Source organism: Octopus bimaculoides, chromosome 11 (assembly GCF_001194135.2).
Source record: "Octopus bimaculoides isolate UCB-OBI-ISO-001 chromosome 11, ASM119413v2, whole genome shotgun sequence".
Taxonomy (NCBI): Eukaryota; Metazoa; Mollusca; class Cephalopoda; order Octopoda; family Octopodidae; genus Octopus; species Octopus bimaculoides.
The window spans coordinates 3580679-3588427 of NC_068991.1; the positions used below are offsets into that span (position 1 = coordinate 3580679).

The following is a 7749-nucleotide window of genomic DNA, read 5'->3' on the forward strand; positions in this document are numbered from 1 at the left end:
GTGTGTGTGTGTGTGTGTGTGTGTGTGTGTGTGTGCGTGTGTGCGTGCGTGCGTGCGTGCGTGCGTGTGTGTGTGTGTTTCCCTATCGTCCACGGATCTCAGAAACAGACGTAAAACAGATGCCGATGCAGCGTTAATGAACCGAATGATGTTGATCGATGCTTGGTCGCGGTTTTGTGTTAAAAACCCAGGTGAGCTCTGACTCAAAGACACTCCAGAAGAGATCAACCCGTCTATATTTCACAAACTCTATCTAGGTCTACATTATTAGTATTATTTTTATAAGACACTAACGCATGATATTGGGAGATTTGCTGCGCAAATCAAATGGAATCAGGTTTGGTACATTTGCCTAATAGAACTCCGTCACGATTACAATTCCAAACGCACGGAATTACATTCAACACTATGGTGTCCTCCACCGCGCCCCAGCCACTTTGTTTCCTCATAACTTCCAGAAATTTTACTGAAATTATCTACAAATATGCTTCAGATGGTGTAGATTCTGGTCATTTCGGAATTTGTTATGGAAAAAGAATTTCCGACGGGGAGAGAGAGGAGTTTCGGAAAATTCACACAAGTTGGCTTTGTTACCTCATAACTTTCAGAAAAACGGATAATTTTTAATGAAATTTTTACAAACAACTTTCAGAATGTTTCGATTACAATTATATCGGAATTTAATATGTGAAAACAAAAAAGAAAAAGAAAAAAAATGGTGGGCTCCTGTACATACATACTCACACACATCTACAAAATAAAACTTGAAATTTCTAAAAAAATTTATGTGTGTCGGTGTGTACGTGTGCGGGCTCACCATTTTCCTTTTCACACCAAATTCCGATACAATCGTAATTTACACACCTTGAAAGGTATGTGTAGAAAATTTCATCTAAACAAAACAACTCATTTTTCTGAAAGTTATGAGGTAACAAAGCCGACTCGTGAGAATTTTCTGAAACTCCCCTCCCTATCTACTGTGAATATCTTTTCTCAACAAATTCCGATATAATCATAATCTGCACCATGCGAAGATTATTCGCAGAAAATTTCATTAAAAAATATGGGCTTCTCTGAAAGTTATGAGGAAATAAATTCGAGTGGAGGCACAGTTTTGTAAGTATGATCATAACTTATAAGCGTGGATAACAGCAATGTGTTGTATAGTACACATACCAATGGAAACAAGTTGTCCGCACTCAACTAGATCGGCGATATTTGATGATACTGCAATATATAAATATATATTCACGTATATTTCCAGGGAACCCGACGCTAGTAGGTAGATCACTATCGCTGTTCCTTCTAGCTGGTCAGGTGATACACGTAAGGGCCTCCTTTCTTTTTTTGTTTTTTCTTAGCACAGTTTCTCTGTGTCCGCGTGTTTGGGTGGTTTATCGCAGAAATTATCTTATAGAAATATTAAAAATAATAATAATAATAACAACTACATACATTTCTTTGATGTGACAGGTGGCAGGAGGATCTTGTCGAAGGATTATGAAACAAACGCTTAGCAATGAGGCGCGACTACATGATACCGAAATTAGTAGCACTTTTCTGCCGTTGCACTTTAAAACAATTGCATAGGTAGGAACGAGTTCTAAGAGAGAGGAGGGGGGAGGAGGGGAGTCATAGAGAGTTGAAGAAGGGGTTGTGGTGATGGTGGTGGTGGTGGTGGTGGGGAAAAATTGCGGGAAGCTGTCACCTGCATGCATTTCCAGCCTAAATGAAATAAAACAAGCACCGACGGAGAATTGAAACCGTGTCATACACATTACTAATGATTTGATTTTTAAGTTGATTACCTGTTTAACAATTATTATTCTGTTTTTACAAACACAATCAATCTGAATTTTATTTGTTTTTCGTGTTTTTATTTGGTCATTTGTGATGATTGAGACTTTCCCACGACTATTGATTATTGAATTGAATGGAAATCGAAACCGTAACGCTGATCTGGTACGTCGACAATCTCCCCCCACCTCATCGGCTTGTCCACGAGCCTAGAAGCAGGTTTATAGCAGTCAAATTTTCCACTCCCTCAAATCTACTCCTTACCATCATCGAAAAAAAAAAGAAAAAGACCGTAGATATATTGAGCTTGAAATAAAGTTGGGATGTCGTGGTTGGATTGGCTTTCGTCATAAGTCTGTTCAGAACTCACCTGCGATGTTCGCGATCTTCAAACAATAAATAAAATAAAATAAAATAAAATTGTTTGATATTCTTTTCCTTCGTGCTCAAGGAAGAGAATATGGGAATCTGTGACATTCATGCCTCGTCCAAAGAGACTCGAATATGAGTCGGAAACTGCATCACCTTAATTTATTAAGGTATCACCGGGAACCGCTCTCATTCTGCGATGTTCAGCCACAATTAATGGTGAATATCGATTACTGAGGATGACATAAGGTGTCAGACAGATCGATAACATAAAGCTAGATGGTTGCGTCCGTAAAGTTATGGCCTTCATGCCGTTTTTAAGGACGTCGAGCGATATCTGAAGAGGAAACAGCCCAAGAAGACATGTTTGAAAAAAAAAAAAAGAAAAAAAAAGAGGGACAATGGGAAAGAAAGAGGAGGGTCTCAATGTAGCAGTTTATTAGAAATAGCAGCCAAATCTTCTATAAATCACGCACTACAATTGTAAAGGGGGAGGATGACCTTCGATAATTTAGTGGTAGAAATAAATATATTGGCAGAATGATAGATAAATAAAACGGGATGTGCACGACTGGAACGTCGGTGATCAAAGGTGTTTGTTAATCAAAGCTAAATAGCATATCTATGAATGGTCGGCAGGTAAGGAATGTCGACAACGGGCGACGATTATGACGATGATGATGATGACAACGTCGACGACGACGACGACGACGACGACGACGACGACGATGACGATGATGATGATACCAGTTGCGTACTGGGGTCGATCTAATCGACTGGCACCCTCCCCCCCAAAAAATTTCGGGCCTTGTGCCTAGAGTAGAAAAGGATAATTATGATGACGACGACGACGACGAAGACGGTGATCATTATGGCGACGAAGATAACGATGACGTTCTTGATGGTGATGATGATGATGATGATGGTGATGATGGTGGTGATGATGGTGATGATGATGGTGATGATGATGTTGACGAGGGTGACTACTATTCACATTGACACAAGGTCACAAATCTGTAAGAGATGACCACCACCACCACCACCATAATCGATCTAATCGAACATGTGCATGTTTGATTGAGCTACCTGTTAATTCATGGTCGGCCAAAGGTTTTGACCCGCTAGAAACAATAGACAAGTCGCCGTCAAACAAAACATCACTACCGTCCGGATAACACAAAATAATAATAATAATAATAATAATAATAATAATAATAATAATAATAATAATAAGAAGAAGAAGAAGAAGAAGAAGAAGAAGAAGAAGAAGAAGAAGAAGAAGAATAACGGAATGGTGGTGGCGGCGGCGGTGACGGAATGCTACGCTTTTAATCATATGTTATCTGCAGTTCGATCAGTTGACAGCCGAGGGCTAAATAACGACAATAATCGATGAGAGATCGAAAGGCTGAGTCGATTCTCTGCCGCTCCTGAGGTGAATTGAAACTGAGAAAGTACAAACGGAATGTAACGCAACGAAGCGAGATATTTATAGGACGGCGCTCCATCTGTTTCTGACCACACGATACATACACATATATATATATGTATGTATAAATGGAACAAAAACGCAATAGAGGATAATAAAAACATTCGGACAGATGGACGAGACAAAGGTGGACAAGAGAAACAACAATTAGAAAGACAGGCAACAAAAAGAGGGGTCATTCGTGGCTTTCTTTCCTCAGTCAAGTCCCAGAAGTCATGACCATTTCGGGCAGTTACACTTGAGATGGTTCGATCTGGCTGCCCCAATATATATATATATATATATCTGTCTATCCATCTATATATCTGTCTATGTATGTATGTATGTATGTATAAATATGTATGTATGTAACGATTTCTTTGGCGAATGCTAAAAACATTTGAAAGAATAATAAGGCAAGGCTAGGGGGCAACTACCCCCAGAACATGACTGGTATTTATATATTTTTTCGGTCTATAAAAGAGCACACAAGCAAGATTTGAACTAAGAATGCAAAAGGACACAGCGAAATATTGCCCACCCCCCTCACACACACTGTTCTTTCGTAATAACAAGAAAAACCAACGGAGTCCTTATGTGGTCGCTTGACCTGCTAGAAATAATAGTGAAATTCCTGTGACATCCAATACCTTATAATTTTTATTTGTTAAAAAAAAAATGGACGGATACATTACATAGTGTATGTAAGCCTAGATAGATTATGTCCAAAATTAATAGAGGGTGGTCAAGGCTGGAACGCTCCGATTATAGTTCAGCTTATGGTCAAAGCAGCTGGTCCTAGGCTAAAAACATCGTTTTATGCATTTTATATGACAGGAATGAATTAAGTTTATGTTCGACAACAATAAAAACGACAACAACAAAAATAGGGGACTCAATGTGGATGCTCGTTCTGCTAGATATAGCAGCCAAACCTCCGTCTAATTGTAATCCCAGGTAGACAATGCCTTTCTGCCATGACCAGACAGTCCTGGCTTCACTGATTTCGAAGTCCTGCATAATTCACAGCTGACTTGAGGTTACACGGAAACAACAGCGAGCATTTGTGTGTGTGTGTGTGTGTGTGTGTGTGTGTGTGTGTGTGTGTGTGTGTTATGCATCTCTCTCTCTCTCTCTCTCTCTCTCTCTCTCTCTCTCTCTCTCTCTCTCTATCTATCTATCTGTCTGTCTGTCTGTCTGTCAGTCAATCACTGTCTATCGATAGATAGACAGACAGATATATAGACAGACAAACAGAAAGATAGATAGATAGATAGATAGATAGATAGATAGATGGACACGTCGAACTCATGCCAGCAGGCAACATGGATGTTAAAGGATATGCTTGTATGTATGTATGTATGTATGTACAGGTGTGTGTGTGTGTGTGTGTGCATGTACATAAACGTGTTTGTAGTTGTATGTTTTGATGTAATGTCATTCTGCAATTAACAACATTTTAACATGATCTTATGCGTGTGTGTGTGTAAGTATGACTACGTATGTGTGTATATCTATATACATATATATATATAGGATGGCATACCTGCATGTGATGTCGTCTTGTAGTTTTCCTCCAGTAGTCTCTTAAGTGCGCAAAATTCCAAGTTCTGTAGATTCGTCTTGCTGTCTGTACAAGACACACGCATTCCAACACCGTTGATAGACAGACAGGATAGATAGGCAGATAGATAGATAGACAGATAGACAGACAGACAGACAGATAGATAGATAGATAGATAAATAGATAGATAGATAGGTAGATAGATAGATAGATAGATAGATAGATAGATAGATAGATAGATATGTGAAGTGTTCGCGCGTGGATTGTGTGTGTATTATAACAATAATATAAGAAAAAGGAAAAAAAAATGGAAAGAGAGAAAAATGGTTTGATATACAACACAGTCAAGGTGTAATCTGTAGAAATACACACGCGCGCACTCACACACACTTCCACCCGACAAAAAATAATAATAAACAAATAAAATATCAGTCCGGGTAGTTGGCGAAATTCTCGGGTATTGCGAACGAACCTCTCCTGTCGAGCTCTCAATGAGAGACTGAATGAAATAATCTCAGGTTTTTGAAATCGGAGGCGAAGTATGTACTTAGGACTGCCATGTCTCTCTCTGCCTTCTCCTCTCCCCTCTCTCGATCGGTCTGTGTTTTGTAAGCTCCTCTTACTCCGTTTCTCTCTTTGTCTTTCTAACCTCTCTCTCTCTCTCTCTCTAGTTACTCCGTCCCTCTCTGTCTTTCTAATCTCCCTTCCTCTCTCTCTTTCTTTCTCTCCCTTTCTCTCACGTAATCTCATGTTTCTCCCTCGCTGTCCCCGTCTCCTCTCCCCTCCTCTTTCGCCCTCTCTCTTTTCTTATCTCTTCACTCATATCTCTCCCTTCTCCTCTCGCAAATGCCTTGTCCTTTCGTTATTGTCAAGCCAACTTTTTACTCCACTCTCTCATATACATGTTCCTTTCACTCACTCACTCTCTCTCTCTCTCTCTCTTTCGCTAACTCATTACTTACACACTCTCTCTCCTCTCTCTTTTCATTTAACACATATATACTCCCCTCTCTTTCAATAACTAACTCTACTTCACCCTCTTTTTCACTTACAACTTACCGATCACTACTCTTTCATCCCCTTCCCTCTCTCTCTCTCTCTCTCTTAACCTTTCTGCCTACCTTTTCATTCATTGCTAGCATTTCTTCTTTTTTCCTCATACTTTCTCTCTTTCGCTCTTTTTGTCTACCTGTCTATTTCTTTCTCTCTCCCTCTTCCTCTATCTATCTATCTGTCTATCTATCTATCTATCTATCTATCTATCTATCTACCTGTCTCACTCTCTCCCTCTCTCTCTCTCTCTCTCTCTCTCTCTCTCTCTCTCTATCACTTTCTCTGCTCTCTCTTGCTCGTTCTTTCTTCTCTCTTTCTCTCCCCGTCTCTCAACTTCCTTCTCTCTTTTCTCTTCTCTCACTCTCTCTCTCTCTCTCTGTTCCTCCCTTTCTCTGCTTCCCTGTCTCTCTTTCATAAACCATTTCACTTCAGAAAAACTTTCGATCTCTCCCTCCACCCCCTTCACCTCTCTTTCTCTCTCACTCGTGCATTCCTACACTCTCTCGCTTACCCTTACTCTATCTCTTTCCCTCTCTCCTTAACATTCTCATCCTCTCCCTCTCTGTCTCTCTCTCTCTCTCTCCCTCTTACTCTCTCGCTAACTTAATACTAGAAGCAGTAGTGTAGTAGTAGTAGTAGTCGTAATAGTAGTAGTAGTGACGGACTGTAAGTTGGAGAATCTCCCCTTCTGATTGGCCAGCAGTTTTACGTCACATTCGTTCGTGACTCATAATTTATTAACGATCAGCTCGCAAGCACTCACACGCACAGACACACGCGCTTCGCATATTGGCAGCAATCTCCCTCCCCCCCTCTCTCTCTCTCTCTCTCTCTAACCCTCCTTCTCTCTCTCTCTCTCTCTCTCTCTCTCTCTCTCACTTTCTCGATCACACACACACACACACACATATGTATATAAATATTTCTGTATATACACAAAGGGCGAGAGATATACGTACGGTGTCGTATATATGAATTCATACGTTTACATTCCAGCACACACACACACACATTGTTAAACATCTCAGCAGTAAAAAGCATGTTTCGCATACCTACAATATACCATATTTCGTCTCCTACATTCTCCCTCTCTGTTTTCGTTTTCTCTTTCACACACAGTACACATACGCATGCATATACACGTCTAGACATAGCCACGCACGCACATACAGGCACACATACGCATACACACGCACACACGCGTACACACACGCACACATGTGCACACACAAGCACGTGTATATATATATATATATATATGTATTGATAGAAATGGTAAGACAACAATATAAGGGTGGCTGTGTGGTAAGTAGCTTGCTTACCAACCACATGGTTCCGGGTTCAGTCCCACTGCATGGCGCCTTGGGCAAGTGTCCTTTACTATAGCCTCGGGCCGACCAAAGTCTTGAGTAGATTTGGTAGACGGAAACTGAAAGAAGCCCGTCGTATATATGTATATATATGTGTGTGTGTGTGTTTGTGTTTGTCCCCCCCCCCC

At 40.4% G+C, this 7749-nt stretch overlaps 1 protein-coding gene across 1 annotated transcript in view; it reads right to left on the reverse strand.

The window, feature by feature from the left end:
- Positions 1 to 5810, reverse strand: part of LOC106872108 (cell division control protein 42 homolog) — a 39411-nt gene extending 33601 nt beyond the window's left edge. The window contains exon 1 of the mRNA XM_014918971.2: positions 5181 to 5810. The gene's annotated coding sequence lies outside the window, so the exon portion shown is untranslated. The remainder of the gene's footprint in view (positions 1 to 5180) is intronic.
- Between the last annotated feature and the right edge of the window lie 1939 nt (positions 5811 to 7749).